Here is a 22,117-nt window from a genome sequence, read left to right as displayed (position 1 = left end):
TCAACAAAAATTTCAACAAAATGTTACTGATTATGATAGCTCTACGTTAGATCAGGTTTGATCAGACAAAATTTTTGTTAGATCTAGTCTAATTACTGAGATATTGCATATTTAATGAGGGGGGCTGGCCCCCCTCAACTGAAATTTGGATTTTTTTTATGGATCTTGGTAGATATTCGTTAGATCAGGTTAGATCAACTGTTTTTTTCGTTAGATCTACCACGCAGGAGGCGGTATTCACAATCCTATTTTGTGTGCGGGGGATGGGTACACATACGGTCTGGCCCCCCCTCAACTGAAATTTGGATTTTTTTTAATGGATCTTGGTAGATATTCGTTAGATCAGGTTAGATCAACTGTTTTTTTCGTTAGATCTACCACGCAGGAGGCGGTATTCACAATCCTATTTTGTGTGCGGGGGATGGGTACACATACGGTCTGGCCCCCCTCAACTGAAATTTGGATTTTTTTTATGGATCTTGGTAGATATTCGTTAGATCAGGTTAGATCAACTGTTTTTTTTGTTAGATCTACCATGCAGGAGGCGGTATTCACAATCCTATTTTGTGTGCGGGGGATGGGTACACATACGGTCTGGCCCCCCCTCAACTGAAATTTGGATTTTTTTTAATGGATCTTGGTAGATATTCGTTAGATCAGGTTAGATCAACTGTTTTTTTCGTTAGATCTACCACGCAGGAGGCGGTATTCACAATCCTATTTTGTGTGCGGGGGATGGGTACACATACGGTCTGGCCCCCCCTCAACTGAAATTTGGAATTTTTTTTTATGGATCTTGGTAGATATTCGTTAGATCAGGTTAGATCAACTGTTTTTTTCGTTAGATCTACCACGCAGGAGGCGGTATTCACAATCCTATTTTGTGTGCGGGTAATGGGTATACATACGGTCTGGCCCCCCCTCAACTGAAATTTGGATTTTTTTTTATGGATTTTGGTAGATATTCGTTAGATCAGGTTAGATCAACTGTTTTTGATATAAAATATGCAATATCTCAGTAATTAGACTAGATCTAACAAAAATTTTGTCTGATCAAACCTGATCTAACGTAGAGCTATCATAATCAGTAACATTTTGTTGACATTTTTGTTGAGGGGGGGCTGGCTACGGGTTAGCCCCCCCTGAAAAAGATTCTTAATATTGCCTATTTTAGAGTTGATCTAACGAAAAAAACTGTTGATCAAACCTGATCTAACAAAGATCTAACAAATGCCATGATCTTTTGTAAAAAAAATTAATATGGGGGGGCTAACCCGGGGGAGGTTACTTTAGTGGTTGACTTCTGTCTCACTTACCTCATCCCCCAGCTGCCTCTACTGAAAGCATGAAACATACAATGTGCATGCCCGGTAGCACTCCCATTCTAGTCAATAAGAGCTGGGATAATTTTCATTGGTAGTAGCAGCAGCCAATCTCATGTGCTGATGTTTTGCCAGCATACACGCCATTGCAGCTAGTCCTGTTGATTTCAGCAGAAGCTCAGCTTCCATTCACTCTACTAGGTATGCCACTGAGCATGAAAAGGTGTATGCTTTATGCTTAAACTTGCTTTGAGTGGGGTTACTGGGGGAAATATTAAATGGCGGAACTAATTTTGTCGCACCATGGCTCCGCCCCTTGCATACTGCCCTTGGGGGTGGAGTCATACAAGCGCATCATACACATTACCCCCTGTGCTTTGACAGCACCTACATTACAGGCATACATCATAGGTAGCACACCCCAAATGCCTTCTCTGGCATCCATATTGCAAACACAGGACTTCCCCCAGCATCCAGATCTCCTCTCACCTCTCTTTTCTCCCTCTTTCCTCTTTCTCTTTATTTCTCCCCTTCTCTTTGACCCCTTCTCATTATTTCTCCTCTTTATGTCTTCTTTCTATCTCTCCTCTTTTTATCAAAATCTCCTGCTCTTTCTCTTTACCCTATCTCTCTTCTTTCTTTTTATCTCTTCTCTCTCTTTTTTTTCTCCCTACCCCCATTCTCTTTTTATCTCTCCCCCTTTTCTTTGATTTCTTGTTGCGTGACCCCGCCTCCTCCTCCATACTTCATATGCCGGAGTCGGCAGAATCACAAAGCATCGGTGACGGCCAGTTGGAGGGAGATCTATGATCTGCACAACTGGCCCTGCTCCTCCAGCATATCTGCGTGGGGCAGCCCCAATGCAGCGGACTGGACTGCCTCTCCAGTCCACCGCAGAGGAGGCGATTCCACGAAGATCTGAGCCCTAGGCAGCGCCTACGTTGCCTATATATCGGTAGCGCCAGCCCTGGATTTGCATGCAGTAAATCACATTGTAGTCCATGGAAAATGTACTACAACATGCAAACTAAAATGTTCCTTTAAAAAGGTATAGAGGGATGGAGTTCCTCCTTTCATGCAGACTTGGTGAAGGAGATATTATGAACAAAATTCCTCAGCTGATACAGCTTGGTCGGACATTGTATGCAGTTCCAAGACAGAAACCTTTACACTAAGGGAGTTCCATATGACATATGAGATGATTATGCCGCCATACATTTTTTGTGTTGCAGTGTGTGGTAATGGAGGATGTGAAGAAGATGAATCTTGTTCAACATGTTCAGTGGATTGTGGGGAATGCCCTCTACCACCTGATATTCGAATGTCAATCTCAATTCCCGTGGCATTAATTGTAGCTGGCTTTGTTCTGGCAGTGGTGGTACATTTTTATTTCTCACTTAATACGATATGTTATTTTATCAGACAAAACAAATGCAACCATATAATTCACACATAAAATGAAAAACTATAAGGTGCCCATCTTACTTTTCTATATACAAAGGCTGGGCTTTAATTTAGGTGGGGTTAGTTGTGTAATTTTAGAAGGTATTTAGAATTTAGAAAATATTTTTTTTAAATACTTTAATTTATACACACGTTTCCTGCTACTTATACACAAATTATTGTTATTTTGTGAGCAATAGAACATATCATAGCCTCATACTCAGCAAACATTCATCCCTAGAAAGGAAATACACCAGGTAGGAAATGGGGTCCCAAATACAGACTCTCTTGCTCTTAAGGTGACTTAAAGTGCTGTATGAGCTCAATACTAAAGGCATTCCAGCTTTAACCCTTTCAGTGCTAGCTTCATATGCCTCGGCAAGCTTAGAATGCTGTTATATATATATGTTAGCTTTTGGAACTGTAAAAAAATGCACATTCAATAAATAAACTTAGAATTGCATCTTTTTGTCTGCTGCTCGCTTTCTAGGGATTTCAGTACCAAAAACAGAAGATGTTTTTGGATGAAAGTTGGATCATTGATTTTAATCAAATAAAACAAGGTATGGAAAATTCTCAATACTGAGAGTTATCTTTTCTTTTAAATACAAATCATGCTGAATGAATTGCTGCTTTTATTTTTGCTTTAATAGTAATTATAACACCAAGTATTTTTTTTTAACGTACACAGGTAACAAATATCAGAATTGAGCTATAACTCATACCATAATAAAGACAACATGCACTAATGAGAATGAACTACTGGAAATCTCCAGTATGACATAAATAGGCTAGATATCTAATTAGGATTAAATAATCTGTCAAAGCTGCCAACCAATACAAAATAAGTCTCCCAGATGTGCAAACATTTTAGATCACCCCTCTCCACAGAATTTATCACAACAAGGTACACAACAATGTGAGAATGAAATGTCACAGTTGTGCCTTTTTGTTATCCAGATACTTAAAACCAAACATACTTCAGGACTGGGCTGTACTCTTCTCTTTGAGCGTAGCAATAGGACCCCCTTGCTCCTTCGTGGGTTGAAAAAGATCAATCGAAGCATAAACAGCCTCCATATAATATGTCATATTTGTATTAGTGTACGGGCCATATAGATCAAAAATGTATCTCATTGTTTCCCTTTTGTCTTCCTAAATATATTAACTAATATTGCTGGTAAACATGCCAAAAATGTAACTCATCTTTAAAGAGGGGTGATGATTTATATACTGCACTTATTAATATACTTTCTGTATTGGAAAAGTTGTTCACAAAATAGTCTATACATGACTGTGTTTTTCATTATATTTACACATGTGATACCTTTCCCAATGACCCAATTGAATGGCACTGATTATTAAAATAACTTTTTTTTAGTTTTGTTTTGCCTCATTGATCTGTGGAGAGGTCGGTGGCCACTCAATTTAATTAAGACTTCAACTACTTGAGTAAACCCTATTTTTTATTAAATAGCTAACAAAGTGTCCTTTTAATCACGAGGCACGTATGCATGACATACTTTGTACTGAACAACAATGTAGACATACTGTATGTTCATATGAGTATATTTTTGGCCTCATACGGTAGGTTTGATTTCAGATCATCCCACAGGTCGGAACACAACAGGAAGTACACTAAGTGCAGGCCTCTGTGCTAGCGACTCCAACACAAGTCATATCACGGCTCTGAGCTCCTGCCCAGTGGCTGTCAACACTTCCAGAAAGCAATTCTTCACTCACACTGGCCGATAGTAAGTCCTTATCAATCTTGCTTCCCTTTTCAAGTTATCTCTACTAATTCAATTCTACCCTAGCACATCCATCTGTCTTCTTAAATCTGATATACCCAAGCAGGATTGTTGTAACAACCTGTAAATACCTATTTTATATAACGTCAATTGTGTTGTGAACTGTAGTATTTCTCATAATCTGCACCATCATTTTGGTAACGTGTTTCTATTGTAAAACAGAAAATTACAAAACATGCCAAGGATATAAAAAAAAAAAACACTAAAGCACCAATAATCCCCGTTTCCATATTTTAGTGATGGCCGAATAGTTGCTATCAAAAAAATCCAGAAGAAGACTTTTACCCTCTCAAAGACAATACGTAGAGAAGTAAAAGAAGTTAGGTAAGTACAGTAAATTAATTGTGATGCCTGTTTTGCGTGTGCATGTTATTTGTCAATCAGTGCAGTTATTTTAGAGGTATGTAGTTTAAAACTGTATCTCAGCGAAGCTGAGAGCTGTGGCAAAATACGACAAGTGATCTTCTTTTCCCTCACTATGTCCTTAATAAAAGGAACTTAACAATAGGTTATCAAGTCAGACTGATCATGAGATTTAGATGACTGCTCCTATAGTATGCATATAAGGTGGGTTACATATAATATGTGACAACTAAATGCGACTCATTAGCATCCCTGGAGAATGAGAACTAAAGCTATTTGGGTTGTGGTGTGAGTAGCATGATCATCTAGGAGGGGTAGACTTTTAGAAGCTCCCCAGTGAGCTGATGTATACCATCCTGGCCCACTTCCATGTCTTCATATGTTAAATATTACACTTAAATTCAAACTACAGTAAGGTTGGTCCTTATAAGACCCCCATCTAAACGTTAGACAATCACAGATCTATAGTCTGTACAGTTCCTGAGCCATAGCGTATGTCCGGATGCAAACACCAGTGTGACATCTTCTGTTGACTGGTTTTATGCGACTGTCTCCAAAACCACAAATGATAGTTCTGCCATTGAAACAAAAACACAAAGGTGACAGAACCCTCTCCAAACAATATTATTTTCTTATCTCTTTAGAGAACTAGACCATCCCAACTTATGCAAATTTATTGGTGGGTGCATTGAAGTTCCCAACGTGGCTATTATTACAGAGTACTGCCCAAAAGGGAGTTTGAATGATGTGCTGCTGAATGAAGACATCCCTTTGAACTGGGGCTTCAGGTATGAAAATGGGTCACAGATCCAGCAGGAGAGACACACTAGAATTTCACAAATAGGTACAAACATTCTCTTGCAAGAGTATTTAGTTTCGGCAAGGTTTATTGTGTGCCAGAGCATCAACATCTCCCAATGCAGTGGAAACAAATAATGACACACTACCTTTCCCAAAAGCATATACAAATATGTCAAATAGGGCAAACTATTTATTATTTTTATTATTAATTGTTTTACCCTAATTTGTTGCCCTGCACTAAGAGTTTTAAAACATTTAGTTTGCATGTACAGCACTACAGAGTGTCAGTTGTTTGAGCATGCAAATTGTTATGTTATGTACTACTTGTGTTCTATTTGCCCACTGTTCAGAATATGATGTTGCTATATAAATGTATAAATAATAATAATATTACCGAGTATGTTCTAGAGAGAATAAAAGAAGCTCCTATTAAGTGAGCTATAATCAATCATATAAAACAACGGAAATGATTATCCACTTCTCTGCACAGCATTTTAAAGCTCTTTCCATTGAAGCAATGCAAACTAAACAGCATATACACACTTCTCCTGTTCTTGCACTTCATGTTGATACATCACCCATTGTCTCTGTGGAGAGGCTACAATTGCTTACATAGGGATCCATTAATGACCTATGCTCCATAGGGAGCCCAACAATAATGCTTAGTGAGGCAGAAGGTGTCCAGATTGTGCCCAGATCTAAATTGGTGACTGTTTCTGCTTATATATAATGTCAACTCAGTTATTTTATAGACTTGTGTGGCTTTTCTTCTGAAAATCTCAACTTGCTTGCCTTAAAAAATCAACGCTTTTTTTTATTTTTTCCATTGTTAAGAGAGAATATGTTTTATGCGCTATTTTCATTTCTCAGCGTAGTCTATTGTTATTTATATTATTTAAACTTGTCCAAGACTGAGTTATTTGTCTTCTATCTAAATCCCTTAAAGCATAGGGTCACTTAAGTGTGGCTGGTAAAGTTACTTACCCTCATCCTGCAGCACAACCCCTAAGTGTGGCTCTGGATTCATTAATTTTTTTCACCATCTACATTAATTCACTATAACCTGTCACCTCCATCTCTAGGAAGTAGTCTAGGAAGCAGTTTATACACAAAGTCAAGTACCTGTTGGGGAGAAAGTATATATATTTTGTCTTTTTAGGTTCTCATTCGCCAATGATATTGCCCAAGGAATGGCTTATCTTCACCAACATAAAATGTACCATTCACGTCTCAAATCTACAAACTGTGTCATTGATGACCGCTGGGTTTGTAAAATCACAGGTAAGGGAATGCAGCATTTCCTGAAGCATGGACTCTTTGATACAGAGCAAGCTAAACAACTGTTTATGACAATTAGTTTTTATCTACCGTATGTTAGCAAGCAAGTGCATACAGTTGGGTGTGCTTGTCTAGTGTACTAGAAATTTCAGGGCTGCCCCTACAATGATAGAAAATAAAACCACACCTAATGAGTACTGAACAAAGTACTGCATTTCCCATGTCTTTGTGACGCAGCTGTGTTTTTGTTAGCCAATTTTATTGGGCGTAGGGGCCCTGTAGAGCTCTGTAGGGAGTTGCCTCCTCAGCTATTCCACAGCCAATTGGATCCGAGCTAGGATACTTTTTAAAGTTAAGCTACTTACAATGACTTGCAAAAACCTCTTATAACATTTGTATTCCTTTTTCAGATATCGGCTTGGATTATTACCGCAAATGTGACATTTCCAATGATTCTAGTGATTATCATGATCGTCTTGTGCAAGTGTACATGCCACCTGAGGAGCATGCCATACCCAGTCCTGATAAATCTACTGCAGGGGACATGTATCGGTAATCTGCGAATTGTAGCAGCTGTAGCATGGGGGGTGGATGTCGTTGGAAAAAATTTTTTTTTAGAGTCTTCCAAGCAGGGAGGCACCGTATGGCAGGCTTTTTTTGTATAGTGCCGTATTGGCCCGATTATAGGCCGCACCTGATTATAGGCTGCACTCTAATAGTTTGGTACTATATTAAAGAAAAAACTATTTTAAAAGAAAAAATACACATTAGTGGACTAGTAAAACAATATTTTACCTAATGAACAGGAATACATGTATTTTAACATTTTTGGTATCTATTATGCAGTTAGTCAGCATAAACTTGGAAAACCATTAGCCATTTGAAGGTCCCCACTTACTTCATATGGCACCATACTTAGATAGATATGCCACTCTGCCCCCTGATATGCTTTATACCCCCTTGATACACTTTATGCCTCCGATATGTTTTATGCCCCCCAGATATGCCTAATACCTCCTATATGCCACTCAGCCCCCAGATATGCCACTCTGCCCCCCATAAATGCCTTTTACTCCCTATATGTCACTCTGCCCCCCCAGATTTGCCACTCTGTCCCCCAGATATGCCACTCTGTCCCCCCCCAGACTTACCTATGCATCCCTAGACTTGCCACCCAGACTCCCTGTTGTCTAGTGGAGGCAGCTTCATGACATATCTCTATAGGACACAGTTTTAATTTTCTCCACAACAAATAACAGAAAAAATCAGCAATCAGTTATGCTAAAAGTATCCATATTTATTACAGTGGCTGTGTAGGAAGAATCGGAGGTAAACTCTCCTAAACACCCCACAATGGTAACTCATTGAGCCTAGTGATGTGATTGATCTATCCCAGGAGAGAGAGCCCTTTTTCTGAGTACATATCACCCTTTAACAGACACTTGCAATATGATCCTTATCTGATATTAAATTCTCTCTTTTCACAGCTATGCCATTATTTTACTTGAAATAGCAACCAGGAGTGATCCTGTACCAGTAAGTACTATTATTATTATTTATTATAATTTATTTATGGATTTGTGTATGACAATCATATTCTAAAGTCCAACAATTTCTTAAAACCAACCAACCGTTGTGACAGTATAGGACCCAAGTCACCCTGAGATCCCAGGCCCAGATAACACATTCCAAACCCAGTCTTGAGCCCCAGAAAAGGTAGGAGTTAAAGTAAGATAAAAATGATACTCACCACTGGCTAGCGAGCAGACTGGGTAGATGTAGAAGTCATGGCCTCTTGAGCTACATGCCCAAAAAGCGAATGCATAAATAACTCCGTCGTGGCAGAAAAAATAGCTGGTGAAGCCATGGTCCTCACATGAGGCGAGGGAAGGTTTTCCTGTTCCTGCCCCAAGTCATGTTGCCCTTCCACTTGACAAGTTGCTCCAAGTCTGCTCCTGCAGATAAATGAATAACAGACAGTGTGGCGTAGGTTTCAGTGTAAAACATGTGTGACAGAATACAGTCCTAGGGATAACATTGAAAGGCCTGGCTTAAAAGATTTTACTGACTTTATTTTAGATGATGAAAGACCAGATGAACCCTTTCTGTGCTGAATAGACTAATTTTTAAATGTGGGTCATTTTTTTTTTTATATGCAGAAAGATGAAAATGGTTCAGATGAACACTGCTGCCTGCCTCTGCCAGAATTAATTAAAGCCAAATCAGACAATTCCTGCCCATGTCCATCAGAATATGTCGAGGTAGGTCTAATACTATTTCATGAACATAATTCCAAACTACACATATAGCCAAAACCTTTTGTTTTTCATGAGTGTAGTTAGTTATGATAAGAGGCTTTATCAAGTCTTTTTACATGGCATTGGGACTATGATAGCTCTTTATGTTATTGTGTACGTTAATAATAATAATATCTTTTCTTTAGACACTGTCATATGTAAACAATGTCACAATTGCCCTGCCAAATTCGGGGGGTGTTGGCAAGTATGCCCCATGATGTCATTCTTTCTTATTGCAATGTAATACGTTTAATATTTGTGTGTGTTGTTATAATAAGAATACCCCTTTATTTAGCAATTTCAAAGAAAAATCTAGTTCAAATCAGCCAAGGGCAATGATTCCTTCATGCTCATACATATACGTGTTAAACAGTAAATATAGGTCCACGCTAATCACTGCTTCAAAAAGTAGAAAGTAAGTGCCGAAACATAAAGAAGGAAAGACAAATGGCAGGGACAGATCATGGAACAGGCTTCAGATATCCCCAGAAAGCATCTGTGTGCTGTCTAATACCTAGATCACTTTATGCCGGTGTATTAAGATAATCCAAGGTGACCCGTCTCAATGATATTGTAACAGACACTTCACACTACACATGGATGTTGTAATATATCTGTGCTTTGCTGGTATTCTCGAAATCCTAGCACAGAAAATACCCTGGATTTACTCTTTATTGAATTTCTTCTGTAGCTTATCAGAAAGTGTCGGAGCCAAAACCCTGCCCAGAGGCCTACATTTGAGCAGGTTAAGAAACAGCTGCACAAAATGAACCCTAACAAAGTCAGTCCCGTGGATGTCATGATGACTCTGGTAAGTCTAAATATGTTTTATTTATGAGGAAATATAACTTTGATCATTAACTAGTAATATTTACAAGTGCATTCATGAGCTTCTCACTACCTTGCATATTATAGAAATCAGCATATAAACACTGCAGAAATACTGTTGGTTGACTGAGGTTGGTTTTCGATCTTCTAAATTATATTGCTCTAATAAGCCAAATATGTACATCTCATAGGTGATAGAAAAAAGCCATTAGGAATAACACAGATAATAATAAATGCAGTATTTTTTGTAAAAAAATAAGATTTTACTCATCCGTATCCATCGTAATGAGAACTAGACACTTTCTGGTGACCGCTGATGTGCTAGGAATTGCTTCCTGCAATAAATGCAATTTCTTGCTAAATTCTGCAATTTAGTATAATAGAAAATATATCATTCATGCATGTATCGCTGTATTGTAGTTTAGCAATGATACATTTTAGCTGTCATTGTGTTCCCATTACAAGTTTATCAGAGATTAAATCATTCTCGTAATGATCTTTAAAGCTGCTTTTCAATAAACATGCTGTTTTTGAGAAGGCTGTTCTGCTCCTGTTTCTTCAGTACACCCCGCTGATTATGATGTATCAAGATTGTAAATACAGTCACCTTTTTAGTCCTCAGATTGCCCTGAAAGGCCTCTGTAACCTACATTAAGATTTCATTATATGCTCTAGCTTGCTGTATAAACCCTTAGTTTGTCCTAATCAATATTATGATCTTCGAGGCTCTACCTTTAATGAAGACAATAATTCTGATTACGATTTCTCACTTCAAGTAAATGCCAGAATGCATAGGGCTTTATTTTATATATTGTGCAGCCATTTTGACAGACTACAATAAACATTTATTTTTGCCTTTAGATGGAAAAATATAGTAAGCACCTGGAACTCTTGGTAGCCGAGCGTACACAAGACTTAATAAATGAAAAGCAGAAGACGGACCAGTTATTGTACAGTAAGAAATCTAAGGGCAACGTATATAAAGTACATTTATGGTAGTTTCATTATAACACCCTAATATCACCAGGCTAACTGACCACATAAATGTATATAGGATGCACTGTGCTAGCTCAGCTCTGTAGGGAACCAGCTACGGAACCAGCAGTAGCCGGTTGCCGGGCCGCCATTATCTAATCAACTTCCTGTCAACCACCATTCCATTCACCCACCTTTGCAAAGCCTGCTTGACCTAATCAACAGCAATCAGCAATTTGACAATAGTGGAGAGAAACAGAATGGGGTACATTTATCATGCAGATCTTATAAAGTTGATTTTTAATACATAAAAGTTTATTTTAAAGCATAAACATCATTACATGACAAGGTAGTCATTCCGAAGCTTACAAACATATTTCTCGTAATGATCACAATGTCAAAACAAAAGTAACACACTGTAATATATACCTGCTCATTCCTGCAAAATTTTCAGTGAAATACTGCTTCTTTGGAAGCTTTGACTTTTATCAGGGAACCTGGCGTCTAATCAGAGGCAAATCTTATTTTTTTACATCTCAAGGCATGTTACCAAAACAAGTTGCAGATGACCTGAGGCAAGGAAAACCTTCCCAAGCTCAAAGCTATGCCAGCGCTACTATATTTTTCAGGTAAAATTCTAGGATTAACCAAAAATGGTGGAATTTCGATTCTTAGTGAATCTACTCTAAACCAGAGGATGTAAAGTTACAGTAAATCTGCTGTTGTGCACTGCTAGGACTAATACAATGAAAACAAAGATAAAACAGGCATGATGTGATGGAAACAAAATAAAGGAAAAGTAAAGCGTTTACTAGTTTTGCTTTATTTTGTATTTTTAAAGGCCTACATACCATTTCTATAAAAAAACAAAAAAGGGTCTGTCTTCGCTCTGTGTCTGTAAGACTGACGTCACAAATCCCCATCTCAGCACCTTCTGAAAGATGTTCATTCCTACATAGATGTTTTCATTGCTAATTATCCAATAATTTATTGGTTTTTTTTCTAGTGATATTGTTGGGTTCACTCATTTATCCAGCACCAGTACACCTTACCAGGTAGTGGATTTCCTAAACAAGCTCTACACCACATTTGATGAAATTATTGACAACTATGATGTCTATAAAGTGGAGACAATAGGTGATGCATGTGAGTATGTTCCCCATACCAAATGTATTTGAAGCTTGGATTTACCTGTGTCTGAAACCAACTTTTAGGTGTATGTCCTCCATGCCTCTAGTTGATTTTTTCTAGATGTGTTTTACTTAGCAGAGCAACACTAGAAACAAGGTACCTTTGAAGGGAATCGTCCGTCATTATATTCTGCTTACACTATAATCTGTCCCATAATGATTAGCTTCAGTAAATTGATGAACTATTGTAATAACAAGAATTTGCTTGCTGAATGGTGATTTTCTTCCATCTACTACAAAACAATGCACTATGTGTTACATCATGTCTACTCACATAACCCTATGGCCTTAGATTACTAAAATACACTACTTATCTTCAGCTTGTTTTGGAATGCATTGTGTTCCTTGCCATGGATGTTCATCTCTTACACAGTGTCAGGTTTAGTCAGCATTCTTCCACATCTTTGAAAAGTCTAATTGAACACCAGGGAACACCATTTACTTCCTCACATTCTCCCCAGACATTTTAACCGTGGTGAACTATGATAAATATTGCCATGTGGATTTCTCTGTACCTTCTACTGTACACTGGAAAGATGGAAACCACAAAAAAAGCCTCCCCTCAACTCGAATCGGTTTATATCATTTCTAGACTATTGAGTGGAACTGTGCTGTGTTTTTTTTGTCAAGTAATTCCCTACATGATCAATAAAATGATCACCTGATAAATGAGAGAGGATTATGTATAATACAATAAACTATATTTTGCAAAATGAAATGAATAACATGATTGTGTTCCAATTTATGGCCAACTAAATTTTCAAGTAAATGTTGATCTTGTTTCTTTGTTGTGTTTTTTTTCCTTGATGATTGTGTGCTTTTATTTAGATATGGTTGTTTCTGGAGTTCCAAAGGAGAATGGTATTCTACATGTCAGTGAAATTGCAAGCATGGCGTTGGATCTAGTAGCAGTTTGCAAGACATTTAGAATTCCACACAAGCCAAATACACAGTTAAAGATCCGAGCTGGAATCCATTCGGGTATGTTATATTTATGAAGCAAAACCTTTGTTTAATAAACACAACCTGTCTACATATGGGGAGGTGTCAGAACAACATACACCAATCAACTGTAACATTATGACCACTGGCAGGTGAACTGAATAACACTTATATCATGGCACCTGTCAGTAGTTGGGAAATATTAGGCAGCAAGTGAACATTTTGTCCCAAAGTTGATGTGTTAGAAGCAAGTGTAAGGATCTGAGTGACTTTGACAAGGGCCAAATTGTGATGGCTAGATGGTTCTTATAGAGAGGTGTCAGAACACACAGTGCATCGCTGTTTGTGCATATGGGGCTGCAGACCAGTCAGGGTGCCCAAGCTGACCCGTGTCGACTGCCAAAAGCGTCCTGCCTGTTTCTCCTGGAGGCTATCATTGAGAGATTAGAGCTCTGTGTCCCCAGTGGTACAGATCTCCCAAACTCTTCTCAATTAGTCTCAACCATAGGATCCAACCTAGACTGTAGTGTAACACAGGCACATGTTTCTGCTTTTACAAAACAAGAAATACAGAAAGTGTGTACCCCCACAACCTAACATGTTCTGGGGCCCTTTTCTCCTAGCTATATATAAACCATGACAATTAACCTTAGAACTGAAGAAGACAGATGCCATACATTGTTGGTACTATATAAATTGAATTCAATGTAATTTTTTCTTACACAGCACAATACATAATTTTATTTTTTGATGTTTTATGACAAATAAGTTGCTAAAGAGGAATCTATTTAAAGATCCTGTTCCACTTGAATTTAAAACTTTTATAATTAAGTGCAGCATTGGAAACACATTCCCAAATGTCAAAACTTTCTCAGAAATAATTATTTAATCAAATAAAATGTTGCCCTGTTCATATTTTTTTCTGAGGAAGAGTTGTCATATGAGCAGGCACTGACAGGCATTTATAAGTTTCTGTGCTAGGAGGTAAGACATTTAAAGTAAAGGATGAAACGGTAGATGTGCAAAAATATAATATTCTTGCTTAGAATAATACAGTAGATGAAAGAACCAAGTATAACAGGTTATATAAAGTCCATTGTATTATTTACAGTTCAGTACATACAATGAATTAATTATTGTTTCATCTATGAAAGATAACCTCATTCCTGATGACCAGGGCAAAAAAAAAAACATTAAAGGAACCAAGAGGAACACAAAAAAGGATGTTACTGTGGTGGATATAACAGCAGTGAAAACAGCAGGGAAATATTTTTAGAAGATTTATTTTTTTTTACTTTTATTTTATTCAGGTCCTGTAGTTGCTGGAGTTGTGGGAACAAAAATGCCTCGGTACTGTCTTTTTGGGGATGCAGTGAACACGGCTTCAAGAATGGAATCAACAAGTGAAGGTAACGCAAGCTTTCATGTTTTGAATTGTTCCTCATGGTTTGCCTTAATCCTGCTCCTTGTCCATATTAACATAATCATAACAACTCTAAGGGGCTATTTAGCTGCAAGCTTGGTTGGATTCCATCTTCTGCTTCCTTCTCTTTGGGTGTTGTAACCTCCTCAACAGACTTTTCCTTCTGTTGGGTTTTGAACTAATGCTGCTCAGGAGTGGCGCAAACAACACTTGCTGTGTCATAGGTGTGCACTAGGCACTGGCCTAGGTCTCACCCAAATGTACATTAGCCCCACTCATCCAGGTCAGACTGCTCTTCACTAAAAGGGCTACCAAGAACAAAATATGAGGCAAATCATCTCCACACAAGAGAACCAACAAGCCCCAGACGTATGTTTCTGCCTCTACTGTCTCATCAGTGAAGTGCTGCCACTATTCTTCTAGGAACATGTGTTTCCTATTATAAGTACAGTGACTCTTTTGTGCCATTACAGAGGACAAATATTCATATTATTGTCTTAACCCCTTGTGTAATGGTTGTCCAATAATATGGGCAGTCGTACAATAAGAACAAGAGTGAGATATTATTAACAGGGTACAATAGGAATAAATATATTGTTCTGGTAGAGCATGTTAAACCAGTTTCTAAGTTATTGTAGTGCAGCAATAAAAATGTGTTGCTTTAGTTTGGTTTTGTTTGAGTATTCATGTGGTTTACGCTTGCAAAGAGTACCTAAGCATCTTCAAAATGGCAAATGTGTTTTTAATTCTTCTGAACCAAGCACAGGCACAAGTTATGCATATAATGTACCTTCAAACATTGTTTGCTCACATGCTATTAGAGAGAAAAAAAATTCTATGAACGTACGATACTGGAGAATTAACAGAGATAGATGGAGATTAAAATACTTATTTTGTTTTTCACTTTCTGAATCCAATATGTGCACCTTAAGAAACAGGATAAATAACCCACATAGGACAAAACTACAGGGTGTAAATACTGTGAATTTTCTTGTATTGGCTATTATTATGGGTGAATACAATAGTCTTGAAATAGTTTTGATTTGCATCATGGTATTATATTAGTGGATTTCAGATATCAGGTCCCCCAAAAAAAGCACAGTTTTTACCTTGGCCATTATAATGAAAACACTTCAATGCATATCCAGGCTTGGCCTCTTTTCAACAGATTAGATGTGATAGCTGAACCAAGTAGTAATAACTGTGACACATGTAAGTAGGTGAAAATAGGAAGACTCCAGAACAAAAAAACATTCTTCTCTTGATGCAATGTGATCCGAGATAGCTTTAAACTTGCCGGGAGGACATTGAGATGTGAGAAGTGGCTGCTGACAGTTTCTTTAGGAGGCTTCAAAGTATCCTTATACTAAAACAAGGGCCCCAGGAACAGTCTGATAAAACATTTGGCTACAGAATATAGATGACTTTCTCTTCCGGATAAATCTTTCAGGGCTTGTCAATGAAAACAGGACAAACCGTCAATGTCCTGTAGATTGCTCATTATAAGTATTTTAGTGTCAATGTGTTTCTGAACATATTGCCAGCTAACAACCACCAATAACAGATCTTATTAGCCAGGCACCCATAATCTTCTGGCCAAGATGTATCTTATTCTATTTGTTGCTGACTCCTATTTTCTCAAAATTTCCAATGTTTTCTTGCAGCGCTGAAAATTCAGTGCAGTTCCAACACATATGACCTTCTACAACAAATTGGTGGTTATATCTTGGTATGTCGTGGGACCCTGCAAGTAAAGGTACACATTGCCTGTTCCCTGAATTAATGAACTATTGCCAATTCTTTTTCTTTTTAAACATATTTTTGGAAGGGCCCTTTCTAAACTATTTTAGAGCATGGATATGTAATTGTGTGTGAGCATGAATGTGCAATTTGGGTGAGATGGAGTGTGTGTTTTAGAATGAATGTGTACATGTGTGTTAGTGAGTTTGAGTGAATGTGTGTAATTTATATGTTTACGTTTCTGTGCCAGAGCGTATGTTGGAAGGGAAGGCAAAGAAGGCACAGATAAGCTGTTTGGGAGCAATGATGGCAAAGACCAGCTGTTGAAGTTGGGGGCCCCAGGGCAATTTTTGCACCAGGGCCCTGTGGACGCCCTTGGACATGGTATTACACCCAACCACAGAAATTATATCATAGAGGACTGTACTGACCAAATCACAGACTCGTCTAAACATGCCATTTGACCTCTGCCGTGTGAACCCATGGAGAAGCCTTTAGTGTGGGACAGGAGCTGCTACTGCTTGTTGCCCCCCCCCCGAGTCTTTTCATTTGGTAAAAGCATGTACAGAATGGTGAAAGTATGGTCTTATTGACAAAAATGTGTGACAAGAGTAATTTTCAAAAAACAGTATCTCTTTTGGCCTGTAAACAAACTCTTAACCCCTTGAAAACAATTGACGTGCCAGGCACATCACGGAAATGCATCTCCTTAACAAAAGTGATGTGGAGGTGACTGGCTGCCAGTGTTTGGCCTGTCCTGCCTTGTGTTCTGCCCTATGCATCAATGCCCTTCCTTACTCTGATGGATCAATTCTTGTTCTTGTTTCTAATATGAGGGGAAGGGATTCAGTCTGGTGTCAGTGCCTGCCCTGTTCTGCCTCTGCTGTTGCAGCTCAATTTCCTTCCTTATTCTGAGGTATAAATATTCTTCTAATTTGGGGGTGAAATTCAGTGTCCTGCACGGTGAGGCTGGGTATGTGCCACTGTAAATCTATTCCCAGAGTCTTGGTGCTAGTGGAGCTGCTGCAATATCACATTAGGGATCAATTAATAAAACTAGTCCAATTTTGGGAGAAATTAAGTCCCATAGCTTGCTGCTGGATGTGTGTAACCATTGGTGTGGTGTTACTGGTGGTGGTCCTGCAGTGCAAAACCGAGTGTGGATCTCTTCCCTAACCTTGAGATGGTGTGGCTGTAGGTGAAAAGTGAGTCTAGGTTTTCAGGGTCCTCCCCTTTGGAACACCCTCTGAATTTCTGAATCAAAAAATGCCTACAAAATTTGTTGCCCGAAAATGACTGCAACAAAAACAAAACACATTTTTCGTCTGAATAGATTTTGCTTGCTGTCCACAACTCTAATACATACACATTCATGCTGACACACACATACATAAAAGCTCACATACAAACACTTATACACTCTAGCGTAATACAGTCATTTATGCATATTCCCTCCCGTCCGCTCTCCCTCCCTCTCTTTTCCCTGCTTCACTCACCCCCTTACCTCAACCACTTTCCCTCCGGCTGTGAGCAGGCGCGTGTTTAAGCTCAGGGTCACGTATCCTTGTGTTATGTGACCCAGCTACGTTTGGGGGCTGCTACTGGGCCGGTCCAAGATTGTTCACAAAGGCCACCCAAGATACAGCCCTGTGTACAGAAGCCCTTTATCAGAGACCATCACTCCTGTGATCCATTAGCACATAGTGTTAGCTAACCCAAGTTTAAAAGGCTAATTGATCATTAGAAAACCCTTTTGCAATTATGTTACACAGCTAGAAATTAACTTTTGAATGGTAGGATGTATATGTATAGGTGGTGCTCATGTTTATACTTACATCATGATTTTTTTCCACAGGGAAAAGGAGACATGGTGACATATTGGTTAGAAGGTAAAACATTTACAGCAAAGAAAGTCAGCCCACATACTCAAGCAGTCATTCCAGAAAAAGAAAGAGACTTGTTTAGTTTGATTCCTGGAACACTGCCCAGTGAAGCTCTGTCAACTTCATTCTGAGGATCGATAATGCTAATTCATGCCACCTTCAATATGTCCTATCATACAGCATAATAGCATGTTGTTCTTGTTCCTGATGACCTCTTCAGAGTATCTGCAAGAGGCAGGAACACATGGGAATGTTTTCATGGTTTGATGCAGCCATGTACTTCTCCCGTATGAAGTGTCCAGGAAAGAATAGATAAGAACTTCAAGAAAAAAAATGTCTACTACTGACAAATGAAGATAGAAGATTATTAATGCCTTTTCAGAAAAAAAGGCTGGTTGAATGTTGTCTACATGCCATGAATCAGACAGATGCAATTATTTTGTATCATTCATTGTTTTATATACCGTCATATTCCATAGCACTGTACAATGGATTATTTGACTGATCGCCTCTAATGTAGAGATCCATCTACCTACCATTGTGGCTAAGATTGTCCATTCTTGTGCAATAAGTAAACATTTGGGCAAAAAACAAGAACTCCAGCGTTAGTGTTTTTAATAAACATTAAATACACATTTGCATTTAGTTTATATTAGCATTATGTTCTGCAATTATACTTACCATAAAATTTCAGGTATAAAATGTTTTATGTAGGAGTAAAATTGTTTATACAAATAAGGACACATTATTTTTTACCTATGTATACTATATACATTACATCTCTAAGTTTCCTAAAACTGGGTAAAATATGAGATTAGTATACTTGAGATTTTGCAGTAATTGTTTTTCCTCTAATACATGGCGAGTGAAGCGTTCCATAATGTTTTTTCCCCAATATATTCTCAAATGTGTATTATTTTATTTCTCCAATATTAATACATTGACAAATCAAGATTAATCACTTGAAAGATCAGTGTGAACGGTCAAAGTTGTCATCCTGTGTCTCACAAGAAGTACATTTGTTGTATATACCGTTAATATTGCTTGCTTTTCATAAGAGCTGCTGTTCTAGAAGTAACCTTCTGGGTGTTTGTTAGTCCCTGGTTTCAGATGAGATTTCGAATTTTATAATGTGTAACAAAAAATGTTGTAGTGACATCTGTGATCTACAACCATGTCTAAGCTTGCACCATATTGGCTACCACCAAAAATTCCAAGAAGTGCATCAAGAAGCAACAAATTCATATCAAAGGTATAGCAAATGGATCAGGACTATCTTCCATGGGACCACCCATGCTTTATCCAGGCATACTTAAAAGGAAACAATCCTGAATGAATATTGGTAACAATATTGGTAACTAATTGGTAGAGAAAAAAATAAATGTCTGGCGTTCTACCTTTTGGTTCATGCCTCCTAATCCTATGTTTTTTCAGTGATTATTTAAGTTAAATCTTGCAGAATGGTCAGAGATTTAGATGGATTTAAGGTCCCATGGGGCACTAAAGCAGGTTAGCCTACCTGGTGACCATTCCCATTATCAAATAGGACATTCCCCATACTTATTTTATGCTGTTATTTTTCAGTTTGGTTCACTCCAAATGTATCCTCTCATTTATTCAACTGTAACCCAACAGACCTGTGGAAATCCAGGTGGCCCTGGACCCCAGGTACTCATCACATAAAATCTAGTTGAAGAGTTTTAGTCAGTTGGGATTATTTACAAGGTCGTGCAGTGAACCGCAAATACTGCAACAGAAACATTTGACAATCCCATATATAGGTGTGTGGTTCAAACTATTTATTTTTATTTTTGTACCCTCTTCTTTGGAAGCATAACATCTAGAAAGGTTGTCAGTGCCCAGCTGTTATACATTGTGTGAGTTATATGCGTAAAACAGCCTTATTTATAAGAAAACTGTTACTTAAATCCCTTAATCGAATTAGACCATGAGTTGGATACACTTTAAGAAATCCATATACAAATACATGGCAGTGAAGTCTATTCACAAAAAAATGTTTACTCGACTAATATGACTTGATATTGCATGCACATGCCTGCTAAAACACGGTACACAACTTATCTATTCATCAATATACATAATAGTTTGCAAGTTGATGAGAGCACTCAAAAGTTTCAGTTGAGTTTATAAACCCCTTGGCACTCAAAGGGGATAACCTATAAAAAAAATTTTGTACTATCAGTACTCAGTCAGCACCTGGGTCCACACCTTCAGCTCATGGAAAGGGGTCATGCCAAAAATATTGGAAGCTGCATTGACTATAATGGAAGTCATGCATCAATCATAATGTGCTAGTGTAAAGGAATACTCCAGTGCAAAAAATGGACGTTTCTAACATCTATTTTCATCTGGTGGAGAGTGGTATTTTTTTCATTATTTTTGCAATGGCCTCTTACTGACAGCCCATCATCTCTATGGTGTTGACAGATTTAATTAAAACATGACTTGCACCTAAAAGAAACCCCAAAAAAATAGAATGAATTGCTAGAAAGAAAATTAGGCTGGTTAAATATGAAACAACACCTCAAACACCCTATGTTGCCATATTATACTTTAGTCTAGCCGGTTGCTAGAGAAAGCAATGCCTAGCTTCATGGAATAATCCCCAAAATGAGGATTTAGGGCCACTAGATCTCCACATTTAGGAGGTATTTGTTTGAGGTATTGTTAAAACCATGACACCTGCTTTGCTGTTCACTCATGTGGCTTCTTCTGGAGGACTGGAATCATCTTGGTGGAAACCCAGTCCTATGACAGAACATCTTAAAAAGCAATTGGTGAAAGGGGTGAGTCTCTGTTACGTAATTACATTGGCGATACATTGAAGTTCTTCAATCTGGATAGTATATAACATAAACTTTTTATATCCCGGAATATTTTATCAAAAGAAAAGAGAAAAATAAGATATGTTCTTTATATTGCTGCTGTGTGACCATTCACAATGCCATACTAGGTATACCATATAGCATGTCTTACAAAATAATTAGATAATCAGTGATAGATAAAAGTTGATCTAGGTATTTAAGTATCCTAGGTTCTATTCTGTAATCCTCATGTCTCAAATTTGACGTCACACGCATACAAAAGGTTTGTTTTTCCAGGATTAATGCTAAGTATCCAGATCATTCAGGTTACAGGAAAGGGGATGTCTTTGAAGTACAGTAAACATGCTTAAAAATGTAAGTTTGCCTGGAATTCTAACATTAATTTATCCTATGTTTTAACAAGATGCTAACACATACAAATGTTGATAAAAGAAATGACAGAAGACTAAACCTAATTGTGAGTGTGTGCTTAATGTCTTTAAATTATGTCATGAGACATAAAGAAGCCTAACAATGCACCCATATGTTTATATTTCTCTTAAAAAAATATTTATTCTTAGCAAGACAACTACAACAGACAACAAATGCCCAACAGTAGCCCCAGAACTACACTAACACCAAAAACTGACAATATTTAAAGCCTAATGGTGCCAACTGGATTTGAGGAAAGTTGGACAAATTTAGGAGTGGGTTTAGAATCGGTGTAAAATCATACCATGCGGGATACCAGTGTGACAGCTGGAAAGAAGACAGATTGCTGTTGAGACCAAGATAACAAAAATACAATATGATATTGAAAGAGGCAACTATTATTAATGTGTAGTGTATATGTATATATATATATATATATATATATATATAGTCCTCTGGACATGTTATTAAAGGTGGGAGAAGAGACAATTACCCCCTCTCTCCTCTGTGTGTGTTATGGTGGTTGGGGGTAATGAAATCATTAACCATTTTGGGGTTAGAGCC

General features: G+C 37.9%; 1 pseudogene; it reads left to right on the top strand.

The window, feature by feature from the left end:
- Window positions 1–19,122, top strand: part of LOC128500998 (atrial natriuretic peptide receptor 2-like) — a 32,698-nt pseudogene extending 13,576 nt beyond the window's left edge.
- Window positions 19,123–22,117: the final 2,995 nt, after the last annotated feature.

The sequence above is a fragment of the Spea bombifrons genome, chromosome 1 (assembly GCF_027358695.1).
Source record: "Spea bombifrons isolate aSpeBom1 chromosome 1, aSpeBom1.2.pri, whole genome shotgun sequence".
NCBI lineage: Eukaryota > Metazoa > Chordata > Amphibia > Anura > Pelobatidae > Spea > Spea bombifrons.
This window is presented reverse-complemented; position numbering and strand designations above follow the sequence as displayed.